Here is a 21245-nt window from a genome sequence, read left to right on the forward strand (position 1 = left end):
GGTGGTGAGTGTCCTGTGGGTGGTGGTGGTGTGGCAGAGCAGGATGGCACTTCCTGTGTTGCCACAAGTGGTGAAATGGAATGTACCACCCCTGACCTCAAGCTGTCAGTTCTGATGGAAGGCAGGCAAGGACCCACAGCCCAAGTGGGGCTCACTAGCTTGGGGTTTCCCTGAGTTTATGACAAATCATATATTGGGACTCCCCTGTGTGAGTGCTTGAGGGCACTGCTCTTGCCACTTACCATCTGGCCTGGGGCGGGGCCTGAAGCCTCACAAGGACTGCTTGCTGCTTGCTGCCCGGGAGGACTCCCCTGAGTGAGTGCTTGAGGGCACTGCTCTTGCCACTTACCATCTGGCCTGGGGCGGGGCCTGAAGCCTCACAAGGACTGCTTGCTGCTTGCTGCCCGGGAGGACTCCCCTGTGTGAGGGCCTGAGGGCCCTGCTCTTGCCACTTACCATCTGGCCTGGGGCGGGGCCTGAAGCCTCACAAGGACTGCTTGCTGCTTGCTGCCTGCTGCCTGCTGCCCAGGAGGACTCCCCTGTGTGAGTGCCTGAGGGCCCTGCTCTTGCCACTTACCACCTGGCCCAGGGCGGGGCCTGACAGGCCTCACTAGGACAGTTGCTGTTACTGCTGGAGGGGCACAGAGTGTTTTTAAAATGTTTTTAAAAATTTCTTTTGAATTTTTTGTATGTGGGGGTGGGATGGATGTTTGGTTGGGCTTGGGGAATTTTTTTGATTTTGTTGTTTTTGTAATTTTTACAGTTTTTTGTTTGTATTGTTTTATTGGTTTTGTTTGTTTGTTTAAGGTGTTATTTTGTTCTTAAGGGGAGGGGTCAGGGCTGCCGGGGAGTGGGCCCCAGCCCACAAAATGGCTGGGGCATGTTCCACAGGGGGGCGATGCACTGGGACAACCGATCTCAGTGATCACGGGTAGGAGGAGGAGTTACGCTAAGATTAGACCATGTCATTACAGAGGGGGCAGGTTTAGTCGTTGTCTGAGGACTATTCCTGCCTCCGGGTCTGGTCCTGACCAGATGGATACTAGAATCAGCAAGGGATACCCACATGACCTGAAGGTGTTGCTGTGCAATGCCAGGTCAATGATTCATAAGACCACTGCCATCCATGACTTGATCATGGATGGAGGATTTGACCTGGCATGTGTAACAGAGACTTGGTTGGATGAAGCAGATGGGCCTGTCCTTGCCGCTGCTTGTCCACCAGGTTTCTCTTTCGCACAGCAACCCAGGTCATGTGGGCGGGGAGGGGGGGGTTGCAGGGATTTTTAGGAAGTCATTAGTTTGCACCAGGCGTCCTATTGGGAAGACCCAGTTTTCCGAGTGCATGTTCTGGAAGTTGGGCAATAGGGGCAGTACAGGATTCCTTTTGGTGTACCGACCTCCCCGCTGCACCAAGGATTCCCTGCCCGAGCTGCTTCAGGTCATGGCGGATGTTCTCCTGGAGACACCTAGTTTGGTCGTCCTAGGGGATTTTAACATCCATGCCGACACGACCTTACAAGGGGCCGCTCGGGACTTCATGGAAAGCATGGCCTCCATGGGGCTGTCCCTGAATAAGTCTGGCCTAATCCATAGCCGCGGATATGCCTTGGACCTGGTGTTTACCTCTATGGATGTTGGTGATCTGACACTAAGTAAAAGCGAAATGAAAGAAGTGCCATGGTCAGATCACTTCCTGGTGCAACTGGACTTCTCTGCGACCCATCCCCTCTGCAGGGAGGTGGGACCAATTCGGCTGGTCCACCCCCGCCACTTAATGGATCCAAATGGTTTCCAGAGAGTGGTAGGGGATGCTTTATCCCATGTTGATGGCCTTTCAGCTGATTCCCTGGTGGCCCGCTGGAATGTGGAGTTAACCAGGGCTATTGACTGTTTGGCTCCGAAGCGCCCTCCGATTGCATGGAGCCCGGACAGCCCCGGGGTTTTCCACGGATCTGAGGGCAATGAAACAATCGTTGGGCTGGCTAGATCGCCGGTGGCGGATAACTCATTCCGAATCTGACCGGACACAGGTTAGAGCTCAACATCGAGCCTACCAAGTGGCGATAGCGATGGCGAAGAAGAATTTCTTCACCGCCTCTATTGCATCTGCAGAAAATAGCAGCAGGAGACTTTTTCAGGTGGTTCACAATTTAGCGGAACCACCTGCAACATCGGGGCCCAGTACGGGCCACATGTTCTCCTGCAATGATTTTGCAAAGTTTTTTGCAGATAAAATCGCTCAGATTCGGGAAGAAGTAGACTCCACCGTGGGAGCAGGGCCGGGGTGGGAGAGTGCTAGAGTCCTGTCTAGTCAAGTTGCGTGGGATCAATTCCAGTCTGTTACCTCTGAGGATGTGGACAGGCTGCTTGGACGAGTGAAGCCAACCACCTGTCTCCTGGATCCTTGCCCATCCCGGCTTATAAAAGCTAGCCGGGAAGGACTGGGCGATGGGCTTCTTGGGGTGGTGAATGCTTCCCTCCGTGAGGGAGCCTTCCCAGACCCGCTGAAAGAGGCGGTTATTAAACCGCTTCTTAAAAAACCATCTTTAGATGCGGCCACGATGGCCAACTATCGCCCAGTCTCAAATCTTCCATTCTTGGGCAAGGTGATTGAGCTAGTGGTTGCTGAACAACTCCAGGCATGCATTGAAGAAGCGGACCATTTGGATCCCTTCCAGTCGGGATTCAGGCCTCATCGTGGAACTGAAACTGCCTTGGTCGCACTGGTTGATGATCTCCTGCGGGCTAGGGACAAAGGTGAGAGCTGTTTCCTAGTTCTTCTGGATCTCTCAGCGGCGTTTGATACCATCGACCATAACATCCTTCTGGACCGTCTTGAGGAGCTGGGGGCACTGTCATACAGTGGTTCCGCTCCTTCCTCCTGGGCCGTGTTCAGAAAGTGGTGGGGGGGGATGAGTGTTCAGACCCCTGGGCTCTCACTTGTGGGGTGCCTCAGGGTTCTGTCCTCTCCCCCATGCTTTTCAACATTTACATGCAGCCGCTGGGAGAGATCATCAGGAGGTTTAGGCTGGGTGTTCATCAGTATGCAGATGATACCCAGCTCTACCTCTCTTTTAAATCAGAACCAGTGAAGGCGGTGAAGGTCCTGTGTGAGTGTCTTGAGGCGGTTGGAGGATGGATGGCGGCTAACAGATTGAGGTTGAATCCTGACAAGACAGAAGTACTGTTTTTGGGGGACAGGAGGCGGGCAGGTGTGGAGGATTCCCTGGTCCTGAATGGGGTAACTGTGCCCCTGAAGGACCAGGTGCGCAGCCTGGGAGTCATTTTGGACTCACAGCTGTCCATGGAGGCACAGGTCAAATCTGTGTCCAGGGCAGCTGTTTACCAGCTCCATCTGGTACGTAGGCTGAGACCCTATTTGCCTGCGGACTGTCTCGCCAGAGTGGTGCATGCTCTGGTTATCTCCCGCTTGGACTACTGCAATGCGCTCTACGTGGGGCTACCTCTGAAGGTGACTCGGAAACTACAACTAATCCAGAATGCGGCAGCTAGACTGGTGACTGGGGGCGGCCGCCGAGACCATATAACACCGGTCTTGAAAGACCTACATTGGCTCCCAGTACGTTTCCGAGCACAATTCAAAGTGTTGGTGCTGACCTTTAAAGCCCTAAATGGCCTCGGTCCAGTATACCTGAAGGAGCGTCTCCACCCCCATCGTTCTGCCCGGATGCTGAGGTCCAGCGCCGAGGGCCTTCTGGCGGTTCCCTCATTGCGAGAAGCAAAGCTACAGGGAACCAGGCAGAGGGCCTTCTCGGTAGTGGCGCCCGCCCTGTGGAACGCCCTTCCAGCAGATGTCAAAGCGATAAACAACTACCTGACATTCAGAAGACATCTTAAGGCAGCCCTGTTCAGGGAAGTTTTTAACGTGTGATATTTTAGTGTATTTTTGGTTTCTATGGAAGCCGCCCAGAGTGGCTGGGGAGGCCCAGCCAGATGGGCGGGGTATAAATAATAAATTATTATTATTATTATTATTATTATTATTATTAGACTCATGGAGAGCACAGTTTGAAAACACTGGCAGTAACTGGCTTGCCTAAGATTATTATTAATTAAATTTGTATACCACCCTATACCCATAGATCTCAGGGTGGTTCACAACATAAAAATTATAATATAAAAAACACAAAATACATAATAAAAACAAAGACAACCCAATAATCCTCTCTTCCACAGCACATTTTAAAAGGGCCTTGGATGTCAATCAGCCCAAGGCCTGGTTAAAGGGGCCTAAGATAAAGGAGTCTTTTCACATATAGACCAACAGAGAATAAAAGAATGAGAACATTCTTTAACTTCTCTACCTACTTGTGAACTAATGAGCAAGAGTGCACAAACAAATATTTAAACAAGTTACAGAAGACAGCCTGAAGATGCAAATACATTGGGAATTTGTGAACAGTTCACTGGAATCAGTCCCCTCCAAGAGTATACAGCTAGATCTGCCTTCCCCAGCACTTTCATGTAAAGGCTAAGAATAATGTATTAATGAGGACTTCCGGGGTGGCGCCATCGGCAATGGCGGACTCCCTCTGATCTGGAGGGACTAGCTCCGCGCGAAACGGGTCTTTTCCGCTACAGCGAAGCGGGGACCCTTTCAAAAATCACAGGCGGATGAAGCCTGTGACCATGGGACTCGGCGGGCACCCTTAGCGCCCCCCCAACCCGCAAAGGAACCCACTAACGGGCTCCGAAGCGAAGAGGGGGAAGTGGCGCGGTGCTGAGAGTCAACTGCTTTTTCCGTGGAGCGAAGCCGCATAGCCGTTGCCGGAGAGCGCTGCCTTTTTCCTGGGACAATTTGGCTTCTAAAATAATCACCCGTGAGTACTTAAATTTCGGACAATTGGATTTTAAATAAGGACTTGCGAGCAGAAAGGAATTGGACTTAAAATTTACTTCAATTTGGCACTGAAACGGGAAGGTCTAAACAGGAAGTCAGCCTTCCGTTTCTTTGTAGACAGAATAAAGCAAAGACAAGGTAAACTAGAGCTCAGAAAATCGCTTCTAAAAGATTAACTTTCATCATTTAAAATTGTTGAACCCCCCTTTGGAAGCAGGAAAAGAAGGGGGATCTTTTTCAGACTGTTTAAACCTGCAGAAGTGAGTTTAAAGTAAAGTAACTTTCCACTGTCCTGATCCTGGAGCGGGGTGTCAGGACTGACGTTTGAAGCTCATTGACCAGAGACAAACGTTTTTGACAGATTGCTAAAAGAAGAGAAACATAGTGATTCCACTGTCCCCTTTCGCATTTTAAAGGAACAAATATTGACAAAATATCTGAAAAAGGAAACTTTGTTGCTAGATTTGTCCTTAAAAGAAAGTACAAATAGAAGTTTTCCCCCTAGAGGGAGACTGTGAAACTGTAACCAATTCCAGGGAGCTTGCAGCTGTTACAGATTACAATCGTGGGAATAGACTTTTGACCTTGTAGGACAATGTATTCAGAAGCTCTGTTGTGTGCTCTCTGTAAAACAAATGCCCTACTAGAACAGTTAAATGAGAAGACGGATTTGATAACTAATGCGGTCAGAATTTTTGAACAGGCAGTGGGAAACTATATGGAGCTCACCCAGGAATTAAAACAGGAGTGTGCCCTGACAGAACAGATGAGAGAAGAGGATGTTGCTGAATCTTGGGCGCCAGAGATGGAGGGAGCTGTGGCCCTGCAGGAACATGAGCTTTTGGATTTGACAAATGAACTTGGAAAAAGCCAGATTTGGAAAGATAAAGTTTGGACTGGTTTGGAAATGGGGGGTTGGATAGACCCCCCTATGCAGGGATGTTTGGACTTTCCAAGTCTGGCAATGGGCCGTGAGATGTTTGGGGCTGTGGGGGCTCTTAATTTTGGAGGGATTCTGAAACATGTTTTTAAATACCACATGGAGTTTAGTCTGGACTATGGAAAAGGGGCTGATTTGTTGAAAAGGGTCAAAAATATCACCAAGCTGGAGTTCCCACGAGTGAAAGGAGAATATGAAGAAGAGCCGCGGAAGGGACATGGAAGAGACTTAAGGGCCTCGGATATAAGGTTACCAGGTTAATGCGCTAGATCAATGGGATAAAAAGGACTGACAAAACCCGGGACCAGGAGGAAGGGACGCTGGATGAAGATTGGATTGTTTTTATTTCTTTTTTTATTACTAGGATTGTTTTATAAAATTGATGAATGTTAGAAAAATGTTGGAACGAAATTACTTGGCTCTAGTAAAAATGTTTAAAGAATTAGGTAAGAATATTATGGTTATGAGAAGTTGGTAAAAATAAGATTTAAGTTTTAAGCTTTAAGGTTTTCTATAAGATAAGATGAAAATAGATTAAGGTAATGTAATGACAGAATATTATGAAATATGGAAAGGATTTGCTGCGATAATTAATAACCAGGATACAACCAGGATACAAAAAAAGGGAGGAGGAGGAGGAGGTCAAAGAAAGAAGGTAATGAAAGTTGAGGATTCGAGAATGATGGCTTTGTTTTTGTCTGTTGGTGGTGTATTTTTGTTTTTTTGAATTTGTATTGTTTGATGTGGTTTGTTTTTTCTTTTCTTTCTCTTTTTTTCTTTTTCTGCTTTGTTCTTTTTTGTAATTCTAAAAAATTTTCAATAAATATCATTTTTAAAAAAAAGAATAATGTATTAATGTTTTCCTTTTTATTTATCATCAAGCAAGCACTAGCTGTTCTTTCCATTGACTGCTTTTGATGCCTATTATTCCCATACAATGCTGGGGCCTCACAGCGATAAAAGGATCCCAAGACGGAAGTGTTATGGTAGGCTATGACATTATAAAGCGTGCTGTTCTTCTGCACACATGTTTGCCTGGGGCACAAATGTATGACATATTATTCTCCCAAGCACCAAGATGATTATCTTAAAGCAAGACATCACAGGTACAGTAATTATCTCAAAGAAAGACATTTGGTTTAGAAGAGCATAACCTTAGAATCAGGTTTGCCGTTTGAAGGTGATTCTGGAACCAGCCATGCTCCTGAGGGATCATGCAGTGGTGGAGTGCCCTCTTTGCTAGTTCCAGTTGGTTCCCTTTTTGTGAAAAGCCTGGCCTAACTTCATTCATTCTCCTGTTCTAGTCACTTCCAGGTTGCATTATTGCAATACATCTGGGGATGTTTAGGAAGACAGTTAAGAAAATTAAATGGGTTCAGACTGCCACCACCATAATATTAAGTGAAGCCAGAAGGTCACAATTATAACTCTCCTTTAAAAAAAGAGAGAGAATTATAACATCTGCTCTAGTTTTCAGACTTAATTTAAGGTGCTGTTTTTCATCTTTAGGGCACAGGAATAATCTCTGCCCATATTAAATTGCCTCCTCCTTTAAGTCACATTGCTCTTGAACCATGTCACCAAAATAGATCATTTCCAAATAGCACACTGGGTCTTGTATTGCCGGTTGTTCCTCCCTTAATCTGGTAGTTTTATGTTGCTTCATGCCAAAGTTTGTAGATTTAACACAAAACAGTGTGATGATGTAGGTCTGTCATATATTTTCCAACTCCTGGTATGTTGTTGTTGTTGTTTAGTCATTTAGTCGTGTCCGACTCTTCGTGACCCCATGGACCAGAGCATGCCAGGCACTCCTGTGTTCCACTGCCTCCCGCAGTTTGGTCAAACTCATGCTGGTAGCTTCGAGAACACTGTCCAACCATCTCATCCTCTATCGTCCCCTTCTCCTTGTGCCCTCCATCTTTCCCAACATCAGGGTCTTTTCCAGGGAGTCTTCTCTTCTCATGAGGTGGCCAAAGTATTGGAGCCTCAGCTTCAGGATCTGTCCTTCCAGTGAGCACTCAGGGCTGATTTTCTTCAGAATGGATGGGTTTGATCTTCTTGCAGTCCATAGGACTCTCAAGAGTCTCCTCCAGCACCATAATTCAAAAGTATCAATTCTTCGGCGATCAACCTTCTTTATGGTCCAGCTCTCACTTCCATACATCACTACTGGGAAAACCATGGCTTTAACTATACGGACCTTTGTTGGTAAGGTGATGTCTCTGCTTTTTAAGATGCTGTCTAGGTTTGTCACTGCTTTTCTCCCAAGAAGCAGGCGTCTTTTAATTTCGTGACTGCTGTCACCATCTGCAGTGATCATGGAGCCCAAGTAAAATCTCTCACTGCCTCCATTTCTTCCCCTTCTATTTGCCAGGAGGTGATGGGCCCAGTGGCCATGATCTTCTTTTTTTGATGTTGCGCTTCAGACCATATTAGACCTTCCCAAAATCATATCTGGTATTATTAATCTAACTGGTTGTTTGTTTGTTTTTGTCCTGCTCATGGACTGAGCCCTGCTCGGTATTCTCCCCACAGTCTAAAGTGCGGTGGATGGACATAAAATAAATAACAGGGCCTTTTCTGTGCCTCTCTTGGAGCATTCTGAACAAAGCACACAAAACAACAGCCTGATGGTCTTCATAAATAGCTTCAGAATCCCATTTCACCAATGAGGCAACTGTTGATAAAATGAAGATGTCAAGAACAGTTTAAACACTACTTTTAAGGCAATATCCAGATTACAAGAACAGTTGAATATATAACATAGTTTGGTTAGTGAATTTATTGTACGCTTGAGTAAATCAAAAGGAAAGGTGTAATATTTACATGTCCGCTCCATATTTCTTATAAATATAGTATAAGCAGTTCCAAATTAGGTTTTAATTATGACTCAGTATCTTCATAGAATCATAGAGTTGGAAGGGACCATGAGGGTCATCTAGTCCAACCCCCTGCAATGCAGGAATCTTTTTGCCCAATGTGGGGCTTGAACCCATGACCTTGAAATTATGAGTTCATGCTCTTAATAACTCAGCTATCCCACTGCCTATATACCAGATGAAATGGGTCAGGCAGCCATGAAATATTCTTACTATTGAGTATATTTATTATTATTTGTTAAAATTTAAGACCTCACTCTACACCTTTGTTTAAAATACAGTTGTTTTAATAAAAATAAGACTTTGGGCTAGATTCAGCTAACTCTGTATTCTAGCAGAAGTCAGTCCAAGGGCTCCTGCTAATGCAACAGGGCTTTTCTTCTCCTCCTCCTCCTGTCCACGCATTTCCCCAAATTCACTTGGGAGAGTCAGGAGAACCCTCAGCACAGCATGCAGGGGAGGAGAAAGGAGGTTGTTCCTCTTGGCAAACAGAAATGCTTGCGCCAAATGATTAGAAGACGGTGATGCTGAATTTCTCCCATTACCTTTAACTTTTATCTGCATTTTCCTGGGTCTTTCACCTATCAGCTGACTTACATCAAGCAATTATAGACTTGCGTTAGAAGATAGGGTTATTGCTGTCCCAACCCCTGTAACCTTTGCTGGAAATGCTGTGTAATAGAGAAGGAATGGAACTCTCTGAACTAAAGATAACAAGATTTTTCTTTCTTTCTTTAAAGGCCAGGCCAGCAATTCTTTCTTTCCTCTGGCAAGAAACTGCTCTTGTTAATGAGTGGGTATGTCATGGTCTTCAGAAGTCATGTTGTGTGTGTGCTTGCCAAGAGCAGAAGGAGAGATGAGGGTTCAAGCAGACAGAAGCTTTTGCTGCCTCACTTGTAAGGATGGCCAGGATTCCAGCAAGCGGAGAGGAGGTGCAAATGTTAACAGGAACCACACTTTTGAGATTGTAACATGTCAAGCAAGTTAATGCACTCTGTACAATATCCTATAATTTCTATGGGTAGCATATACAATAAGTTGAACACAACTTGTTTAAACACATAACAGTATATTTCTTGGAGAAAGGTCATAGTACACTAAGGTACTTGTGTAGACTCACTGGCCTTCCATTTTCACTTACAAAAAAGTGAATTTAAGCAAGGTTTTCCAGACCTTGCTTTAATTATGAAAATGGAGGCCAGTAGGTCTACATAAGTACCTTAGTGGGCTATGGCCTTTCTCCAAGAAATATACTGTTACGTGCATTTGCATGTAATATGCATTCTGCTGTTTCTGAACAGCTGGATTTGGCAGATGGTCTTAGATGAGTGACTTCACTTAATTATAAAGAGAGGACGAAATCCTCAGGACAACAGTCTGCTTACAAATGAAGACCAAAGATTTTAAGCTCTAATAGACAGCTTGCCTTTCTGTGTACATACTGTATATATTTACAGTGGTACCTCTGGATGTGAACGGGATCCGTTCTGGAGCCTCGTTCGCATTCTGAAGCGAACACAACCCGTGTGTGCACGGGTCGTGATTCACCGCTTCTGCGCATGTGCGTGACGTCATTTTGAGTGTCTGTGCATGTGCGAGCGGTGAAACCCGGAAGTAACTCGTCCCGTTACTTCCGGGTCGCTGCGGAGTGCAACCCAAAAACGCTCAACCTGAAGCTACTTCAACCCGAGGTATGACTGTATTCAATGAAAGTAGAATGGTTCTAGAGAGAGAGAGAGAGTATAAGGTGTGTTATAGGAATTCTAAGGTCTCAGATATAGAATAAATGTTGATAATTGCACAAGGTAAATACACATACATAAGTATATAAACCACACGTCTAAAATTGTACAGGAGAGCAATCCAAAAGCCATCTTGGATCTCCTGAAGACTCTAAATATTTCCTCTGCCTCCTAAATCCCCCTTGCCTGCGAACAGGTAGGCAGACAGCAATCCTCTCCTATATCTATGAACCTCCTTTGTATTAATTGTCATTATTTTCCCAGATGCTCTGCACTGAGGGATGTCTGACGGCATCTTGATCATCTTATCAAATGCTAATGTTTTGGGTAAACTGTGTCTGGAACTATGTAAAACTTGCTAAATCCTCAGGAATACCTTGGCCTGTCTGAGCCACAGTAGCCTCACCTTGTGTGTGATATAATTTCTGAATGTTTGTAGAGGGGATGTGCTTCTTCTCCACGACAAAATGCAAACCCTTAAAAGAGATGTTTCTTCTTGGTTCTGGGTCTCTCCTCTTGCCTCCTTGCAAGGAGTGGAGGGAACTCTGTTGCAACAGAAAAATAAAGATCTGTCTTGCTTTCACTTTATCCTGCCTCGATCCATCCATTCATCTCTCACTGATCATGGACTACGGGGACTCAGTCCCTTGGGGAATTGGGCAGCAAAAGCCAACCACCCCTATTTTTTCTATATCAGTGCAGGTTTCAACAGCAGCACTCCACCCTTTTCAAAAGGAGACTCCCTTAATGTGAACAAACTTATCCTAAGGGCACTTTACGTATAAAAGATCTTAAGTGTACACTTAAAAACTGTAAAGGAGCTAATTGCATATCATGCACAAATATGTGTTAGCACTAATGTCTTTTTAAAAAAAGCAAATCTAGACATGTAGACATTCCCATTTCCAGGAAGGAGGGCTGGGTCAAACCTGGAAAAAAGTGTCTATGAAGAAGCAGACATAAACATGATCAATAGGCAGACCTCCCAAGTTATTTAGAGCAGGAACCAAAGCCTTTCATATTATGCTGCCTAATCACTATACCTTTAAAGCACAATAGAAGCACATTCTTTCCCCCAAGAGCCCTGCACTTTACCCGTCACGGAATTATAATTCCCAGCAACCCTTAACAAACTACAGCACCCAGAATTCACGTGTGTGTTTCAGATGTGTTTTAAAAGTGCAGTGAGTACACAGCAACTGCATGACTTGTTTCCACGCGTTGACATAACCAAAGCAATGTTTATGTTGCCCTTGGTGCGACTAACAAATGTTAATCAAGGTAGAAGTGTTGCCCATACTGTTGGCAACAGAAAAAATATGTACAAGTAGGATGCAGATCCTAGCCTCAGCACAGGCTGTGTCTCTTTCTAGTCAGCTAAACTCATTTCCTTTAATGTAAATCACTGTTGCCCTTTTTAAATAACCTGTAAACAACTTGTAAAGATAAAATACTTTGCTGTGAAAGAAAAATTGACAGCAGGTTGAATGTGACTTGAGATAAAAGGGATGGTATGGAGGAGGTGAAAAGATAATGGAAGGCTTTTCCCCATGGGGGGAAAGGCTTTTCGTTAGGGGAGGCAAAACCTCAGTTAGCCATGTATTTTTATCGATTGGGAGGGAAGCTGCCCCTCCCTGTCCCCCCCTTGACTACACCCATGGGCCAGACCCCCCCTAGCTGCAACTCAAGAAGAGCAAAGAAAAGGCCAAGAGGAGGCAATGCCCCACACCTCAACAGGTCTAAACGGGATTACAGTGGTACCTCGGGTTAAGTACTTAATTCATTCCGAAGGTCCGATCTTAACCTGAAACTGTTCTTAACCTGAAGCACCACTTTAGCTAATGGGGCCTCCTGCTGCCGCTGCGCCACCGGAGCACGATTTCTGTTCTCATCCCAAAGCAAAGTTCTTAACCCAAGGTACTATTTCTGGGTTAGCAGAGTCTGTAACCTGTAGCATATGTAACCCGAGGTACCACTGTACATATTTTACATAGGGACAACCAATCAGTGCCTGATAATAGATTATAAGACTTGATCACTTGCTAACAGATCAACAATGGGAAAATCAAAGCAGTTTTAAATACAAAAACTATGGTACAAAATAATGGAGAATACCATCACTGGGACAGAGAAATGAGAAGGAGATTGACTCATAAGTTGACTGAGCCTGGCTTGCCCCTTGCCTGACCGTTTTGTGAGTGCGCAAAAATGATCTTTCTGATGTACAAAATGAAACAGGTAAGAACAAAACCGCAAGAAGATCCTGCAGGAATAGGCCACTGGCCCATATCGCCCACATCCTCTTCTCACAGTGACCAGCCATTTGCCTGTGGGAAACTAGCAAGCAGGACCCAAGCACACGAGCAATCTCCCCTCCTATGGCTTCCAGCAACTAGTATTGAGATGCATTACTGCCTCCAACTGCACAGGCAGAACATAGTCATCATAGCTAGTAGCCATTGATAGCCTTATCCTCCATGAAGGTATAGAAAGGCCTTTTAAAATCAGCTTTGCCAGTTCTAATAGTAGCCATCAAAGATGTTATCTTTCCCCCCCATGTAGTAGATCGGCCACATCATCAAGAGCTGAAAATGTAACTTTCCACTCCCTTGAGATAGCCAACAGCATATCATGATCAAACTATACTTGAGAAACCTCCAGGTCAGTGCTGCAAAAGCTTAAAATGTATGGGTTGTATTCAACCAACTTTTACTCAGGGTAGACCCATTGAAATTGCCATAACTAACATAGGTCAATTTCAATGTGACTATGGGTAAACATAAGGTGAATATAACTCTCATCCTCTCCAATGGCAGATGTTTTGTTTTTGGTCATGTGCTGGCACACATCTGAGGAAAAGTGATTTTTTAATTTCTTCATGTCCTTGAAAGCATTTGGCTGGCCACTGCCAGAAACAGGATACTGGGCAGGTGAACCTAATCTCTAGATTAGGAATACCTGTATATTCCTGAAATTACCGTATTTTTTGCTCTATAACACGCACCTGACCATAACACACACGTAGTTTTTAGAGGAGGAAAATCCATAGGCATGCCACCCGTAGGCATTCCCTCCATAACACGCACAGACATTTCCTCTTACTTTTTAGGAGGAAAAAAGTGAGTGTTATGGTGCAAAAAATACGGTATTTATTACCCATATTCCATTATTGTGAGCAGTGCATCAAAACAAAGTGCTTTAGAAGAACATTGACAATTATTGACTCTTAAATATTTAATGTCTTAAATCTTTAATATGAATATAATGAAATACTATAATACTTCTATGTATGGCTTCCAATGGCTTTGTTCTTTCAATTAAGCAAATTTCAAAGAACAGGCAGAATACAGATTGATTTCATATCATTTGCTGACATTTCAAAGAGGAATGAGCCTGTCATGAATGCTGATTAGTGCAAATCAGAATTTGTAGAATTTGTGGGCAAATCATTTAATCAGGATTTTCAGGAGAAGCTAATTATGTATGTGGAATTAGGCATGTACTTTGGCATTAAAATATTCTGAGCCTATAAGCCGGTTCAGGGGGGAGGAGGATTAGCTGAGCATTCCTAAGTCTGAGAGCTGTGGGTAAAAAAATTAAAGGCCTCAGTGCGTGAAAGAGTTCTGTCTTGGGTATTTTTTATTATTAAAAACTCACCCTTTTCTCCAAGGAGTTTAACGTGGCATACATAGTTCTTCACCTCTCCATGTTTTGCCTTAAAATTAAACCTATTGGGTAAACTAGGCTGAAAGATGGCGACTCAAAATGGTCACCTACTGAGCATCATGGCTGAATGGGTCTCCCTGGCTCTAGGCAGGGTATAAACGTAATAAACAAGCAAAATAATTGTTATCCAGCAGCATATCACGATGAAGCTCATATCATGAAATGGGACCTGGTTCAGTTTGTTGGTATGCCTGAGAAACACTTCCCCGTGGAGACTTCTATTCAGGCTCCTACATTGTGTTGAGGACGTGATGGGGGTGAAGAGCTGGGGGTTGCAGAACCTGCTGAGTTATCTACCCTCACCTCCCTGCAGGTGAATACTTTAGCTGGCATGGGACTGGGTTAAAGATCTCTGTGGTTGCCTGTTAGGGTGAACCATATGAAGGGATGCTTGTTGGAGAGACTAGCACCAATGGGACTAAACATTTCTACTTACCTTGCCCCACAACCTGCCTGAAGCCTGCTGCTGGAGGGCACAAAAGGGCATTTGATGGAGAGAGGCTGACTAAATATCAAAACTGTAAATGACTATTAAGAATTGAAGGAAGAATAACAACCTTTACCTCCCTTATGGGAATGAACTGAGAGAAGAAGAGATGGTGGTGAGAGCTGGGAGGAAGGCTACCCCTAGTGAGTGTAAAGCCCAACCTTAGACAAACTGCTAAAATGTTGTTGCATTTACATCCCACCTTTTTCACCAAGGAGGTCAAGGCGGCGTACGTGGCTCTCCCTCTCATCAGTTAATCCCCACAACAACCCTTTGTGGTAGGTTAGGCTGTGAGGCAGTGACAGGCCCAATGTCCTTCAGTGAGCTTCATGGGGATTTGAACCCTGGTCTTTCCCAGGTACTAGTCTAACACTCTAACCACTATTCTGCCACATTGCCTTTCTTCTGTGGAGAGGTGGGCTGGGAGTTCAGAACAGCATGTGTACTGAATACAGTTCAGAAAATCAAAAGAGCTCTGATTCACACACTGCAGGGATATCAAGAATAGGTTCTCTACCTGCGAGGAGTTCAGAATGAGGAGTAAGGAGCAGGGCTGTAGCGCCAGATGCACCATACTCCAAGTGGATGCAAAATTCTTGCCCCAAAGATGCTGTTTTCTGCCTAGGCTTTGTACTGTTTTCTCTCCATCCATCTGGCAATCAGCTGCTCAAGCCTTCTTTCATATTCTTACTTATCTTGACTGCAGCACATGGTCAGAGAGATGTTAGTCCTATAGCACCAGTGATTGCATATGTGTTGATCTTGGGGTGTTCTTCTGGACTGAGGTCACATTCACAAGGGCCTGGCTGGATTTTGTTCCTTGTAGTTCTGAAGAGCTTAGGCATTCCAGACTTTGACATGCATCCCTGACCCATTTTGTCTGGCAGTGTTGACATACCAAGCTTTGTGATGAAGCTAACATTGCCTGTTGCTTATCTAAGCTAAAACCTTCATTGTCACTGGCATTAATCACAGTGGATTCATATTACACTGAGGAACAAGACTGTAGAAATGTAAAGGCAGTTTATGAAGAAAGGATACAGAATTTATCATTAAAAGGTTCACTGGATGCATTAAAAGGTCCCTTATAAAGGAAGAACATACACAAGACCAATACTTGCCATAGGAAAACATGCACGAGGGCCAGCTTGGCCTCGTGATTGTGGGTGCCCAGGGCTGTGGGTGCCATGCAGCATGCTGGCCCTGGCATGAAAATTTGTGGGTGCCTGGCCACTTCAGGGGAATTTTATGGGTGCTTGGGCACCCACGGCCCCAGGGAGCTGGCACCTATGAATGCATGCATCTTAAAATGTACCGAGAAGCATAACTCAAGTTAATTGTGGCAAACCTTTGTGCCTGACTACATGATTCAATGCCTCAGAAAGCAGATAGGGCCCGCTAAAGCTCAGAACAAGGTTTATATCAACTCCCCTCTGGTTTTTTTCCCCTTCCAGCAAACAGGATGATGTGCTTATAAAAAAGGGGGTGTAGTTCATCTAGGGGATTAGTCTTTCCCTTTCTGGATTACAGTCCTTTGTCACTCCGAAAACATGTGCTTAATTTGTTTGCAGAAGGAGAATCAGCTGTTGAAGAGGCCCAAACAGATGGCTTTTCTCCCCAATTAAGAACATGTTGCAATCTCATAATTCACCACTCTCACACATACCTGTGCAATAAATACAGGGATCTTTTCTAAGAAGTAAAGCCTAGCATCTCAGAATCCTTGTGAAGCTGCATAAAGAATCCTGGAGGAGTTTAAGAAAGCCTATCCTCCTTGAATCAGTCAGGGTATAGAGAGACACAGTCTGGGTAGCTGTCCCTTTGCTGTATTTACAGGATGTGCAGTGTAGTAGCCGTTTCCCTCTAAGGCTTTTTCTCAAGGAAATATTCCAACTTTACAGCCAAGTCCTAAGGCAGCTCTATACATAATGGACACTTTCACATGAGATGAATCATGGTGGAATCCTAGTTTTGTAACAGTAGACCACCTGCCTCCACCCAAGGCTTTACATCTCCTTTTGGGAATGTATTTATTGCTTGCAGCGCTGTGTGGGAAAAGCCGTAACCAAAAGAACAAGCAGCAGTTTTTTAATCTTCACTTGCAACATATGCTCACACTATGCAAATATGTTTTCTGCTGGAGGGAATAGCATGAAGGGACATGGTTTATTAAGGTGGTGCTATGGATTATTCTGGCGTGTTGTTTCTTTCTTATTCTCAGGATGTTAATTGGTAATGGAGCTGCCATACTAACAGTTTTCTACCATTGACCCTGGAAGGTTCTCCTTCAGAAAATGTTGCAAAAATATCTTGCCTGAGCCCTGTTCACCCTTCCCCATATACCATAGGATTTTAAGAGTTTAAAAAGCATATCAGAGGTCATCTACTTCAACGCCCTGTTCTATTCAAGATCTTGAATGCAAGATGCAACTATAGCATTCTTGGCAGATGGCCACAGAACCTTAGCTTGGCTGCTTGTGCTTCTAAACGAGCTCTTGCAGTTTGTGAGTTTTACCCAGGATTCAGCTTAGGGTATGTGTATATGGTGAGGGGAGGTAGAGGTGGTGTCTTGCCAAGGGAGTGTGAATGTGATTGCACATAGATGAGAATGAGAAAGGGGCATTGAGTGCTGGTTGGAATTCACTCTCCACAAATTTTACTCAATATATTGCCATGCATGTATCATTTGAAATAACAGTGATTAAATACAATAGATACTGATAGATAGTAGAGAATATAACCTGATGTCAATAAAACAACACTACGTTGCCAAACATGTTTCAACCATATGGCCTTCAGTGGCAAATGTTAAGAGGGAGATCAGCTGCTTCAGAGTGGCTCCACACTATTTCATATGCTTGCATTTATATGTGCACTGCAAATGTGAGGCATCCAACCTCTAGGCAAAGTTTAAGGGACTCTGGGGAAAGGAGCTGAACCCTCCAGGATGTCAGCACTAGGAAATCTCACCGAAAACAAAAATTAACTTGGCATCCCCAAAAGGCAAAAATGGGGCTGGGGTTTACCAAGAAAGTGGATTTACGAAGAATGGAAAATAAGGGTCATTCCTGGTAAACACGGACACTTAGAGTATATTGAGCAACCATACATGACTGGCAGGGGCCAGTTTTTACTTGTGTTTTATCTATGCAAAGCTCTCCACTGTGAGTTAATAATAATAATAATAATAATAATAAATTTTATTTATACCCCGCCCTCCCCAGCCAAGACCGGGCTCAGGGCAGCTAACAACCAATAATAAAAACAAGATGATTAAAATACAACTTAAAAAACAGGATTAAAATACAACATTAAAACATTAAGATGCAGCCTCTTCACAGGATTAGAAAGGAAAAAAAGAAAGAGGGGGAAGGAATCAAATTGATTCTAAGCCAAAGGCCAGGTGGAACAACTCTGTCTTACAGGTCCTGCAGAAAGAAATCAGATCCCACAGGGCCCTGGTCTCATGAGACAGAGCGTTCCACCAGGCCGGAGCCAGTGTTGAAAAGGCCCTGGCTCTGGTTGAGGCTAACCTAACTTCCTTAGGGCCTGGGACCTCTAGCGTGTTGCTATTTATGGACCTTGAGGTCCTCCGTGGAGCATACCAGGAAAGGTGGTCCCGTAGGTATGAGGGTCCTAGGCCGTGAAGGGCTTTAAAGGTCAAAACCAGCACCTTAAATCTGACCCTGTACTCCACCAGGAGCCAGTGCAGCTGGAAAAGCACTGGGTGAATATGCTCCCATGGCAGAGACCCTGTGAGGAGCCTCGCTGCAGCATTCTGCACCCGCTGGAGTTCCTGGGACAGCTGAAAGGGCAGCCCTGTGTAGACTGAATTACAGTAGTCAAGCCTGGAGGTGACCGTCGCATGGATCACTGTGGCCAGGTCGGGGCAGGAAAGGTAAGGGACCAACTGCTTGATACGGCGAAGGTGGAAAAATGTCGCCTTGGCTGTTGCTGTAAGCTGCGCCTCCATGGAAAGGGAGGCGTCAAGGATTACACCCAAACTCTTAATGGAAGGCAGTGGCACTAACTGGGCCCCCACAAGAGAAGGGAGTTGGTCCCTCATCCCCATACCATCCCGACCCAGCCAGAGGACCTCTGTCTTCGAAGGATTTAGTTTCAATCGGCTCCCACGAAACCATCCAGCCACAGCTTCCAAACATCTGGTCAGTGTGTCCAGGGTCAAGTCGGTATGGCCATAGATCAACAGATAGAGTTGAGTGTCATCAGCATATTGGTGACAACCCAGCCCAAAGCTCCAGACAATCTGGGCAAGGGGGCGCATAAAGATGTTAAAAAGCATCAGGGAGAGGATTGCGCCCTGTGGCACTCCACACACCAAGGAGTGGCACGATGACATCTCCCTCCCTAGCACCATCCTCTGTCCCCAACCAGAGATAAAAGAGCACAGCCATTTATGGGCTATGCCCTGTATCCCCACATTGGCGAGGCAGTGGTCCAGAAGATCGTGATCGACCATGTCAAAGGCTGCTGACAAATCTAAGAGAATCAGCAGTCCCAACCCGCCTCGATCCAGTTGTCTACGCAGATCATCTGTTAGGGCAACCAGAGCCGTCTCGGTCCCAAAACCAGGACGGAATCCGGACTGAAATGGATCTAAAGCCGATGTTTCCTTCAGAAACCTACCAAGCTGTTCAGCAACCACTCTCTCAATTACCTTACCCAGATATGGAAGATTTGAAACTGGGCGGTAATTGGATAGATCTAAAGGATCTAGTGAAGTTTTCTTTAAGAACGGACACACCACTGCTTCCTTCAGCTCCCCTGGGAATGTCCCCGTGCCAAGGGACAAATTGATAATTTCAACCAGGGGGGTCTGCGTGACAACTGGGCATGCCCTAATCAGCCAAGATGGGCACAGATCGAGGAGGCAGGTGGTGGGCCTACCAGCTTGGAGGAGTCTATCCACATCATCCGATTGAAATGGTCCAACACTGGACCCGAAGACAGTCGAGGGGCCTCCAGTTCTGTCACTGTATCTAAATCGGCAGGGAGGTCAAGGCGGAGCAACAGGACTTTCTCAGCAAAAAAGCTCATGAATGCCTCACAGCTGTGGGTTGAATTTGTGCTTAAATTTGGCTGTCCTCCTAAGGATGTTATCGACCTAATTATTCTATAAGTTGTGCCGGGCGAGAGCTAGCGGATGCAGTGGAAGCTGTGAAGTAAGATTTCTTAGCAGCTTTCATAGCCATCTCATAGGCTTTCATAAGCGTCCTATAAGATGTTCTTGAAGCTCCGTCACGAGTCCGTCGCCATACTCGCTCTAGTCGTCTGAGATCCCACTTCATTTTCCAGAGCTCCTTGGTAAACCAAGGGGCCTGGTTTCGACGGGGGTCGCAGAGGGCGCTTAGGCACGATCTCATCAATGGCTGCCAAGAGCTGGTTATTCCAGTCCTCGACAAGGTCATCTAATGAGTCGCCAGGAGGAGCAGTGTCCCACAAGGCCTGACGGAATCTATCAGGATCCATCAGACTTTGTGGGTGAGCCCAAAAAGGCTCGCGCCACCCAAGCAGGGGAGGAGCAGGAGGTCAATCTTGGCTTTCAGAGTGTAGTGATCAGACCATGGCACTTCCACGGGGGGAGCATGATCACATCTATGCCAGCACCAAAGATCAAATCCAGCATGTGGCCTGCTTGATGAGTAGGGCCCAAAACAAACTGGGAGAGCCCTAGTGTTCATTTTCAAGAAAAGAGAGATGACTTCTAAAATGGCATTTATTGCAAAAAAAATCTCAGATAGGGAAAAATATGGACTGTTTCTAGTACAGAAGCTTCACAGACTTAATATAGATATGCATATGCTATCAATGAATGAAAATGTTTGCTGATTAACTATTCAGTCCTATGAACACCCTAGTAGAAGCCAGAGCCATTGGATTCAGTGGGGCCTACATCAAGGAAAGTGTGAATAATGAAAGAGTTTAAGCATGGAATCATGCGTCCTCCACTTCCCTTCTCCAAACAGTTTCTCCTTGATTCGTTTTTCCTTTGTCAAGCCCAAGTCTGGGCAGGAATTACCTTAAGGCAAACCTACAGTAATACTCCTATTCCCAGAAAATCTATTTACTGACATCAATATTTAGATTCTACTTCCTGGAACGAATAGAGGTTATGTCTGAGTAGGCATATATGGGATTCTTTTTACCTTTTACCTGTTCTAAGAGATTTCTAAATATCCCACCTGGGGCCCTTTATTTTTGGAGCAAGCTAGAGCGAGCAGTATACCCAGGATAAACTGGAGGGAAGCCCAAATGCAAGTTCTCTTGTCAGCTTCACAAATGTCCAGGGGCCTTCCTTGCTTACAGTTTTTATTGACATTAAAAGGGAGGCCTACTCTTATAAATTCCTCATTCACTAGTGGAAAATCTGATCCTTGGATGAGTGGAAATTGCTAGTGTAATGTTTGCCTTTCTAAATATACTCTCACTCTAGGGAACGGAGTTGCCATTTGCCTATTTAAATAAATTAAGTCAGAAAAACTTGGATTGTTGAATCACAAATTGTGCATAGTCTGAATGCAGAGCTTCTGAGTGAAACTCGGAAACAGGGAGAGCTCAGGAGGGCAAAGAGAGTATCATCTGG

This window comes from Podarcis pityusensis (assembly GCF_964106645.2).
Source record: "Podarcis pityusensis genome assembly, chromosome: 2".
Lineage (NCBI taxonomy): Eukaryota > Metazoa > Chordata > Lepidosauria > Squamata > Lacertidae > Podarcis > Podarcis pityusensis.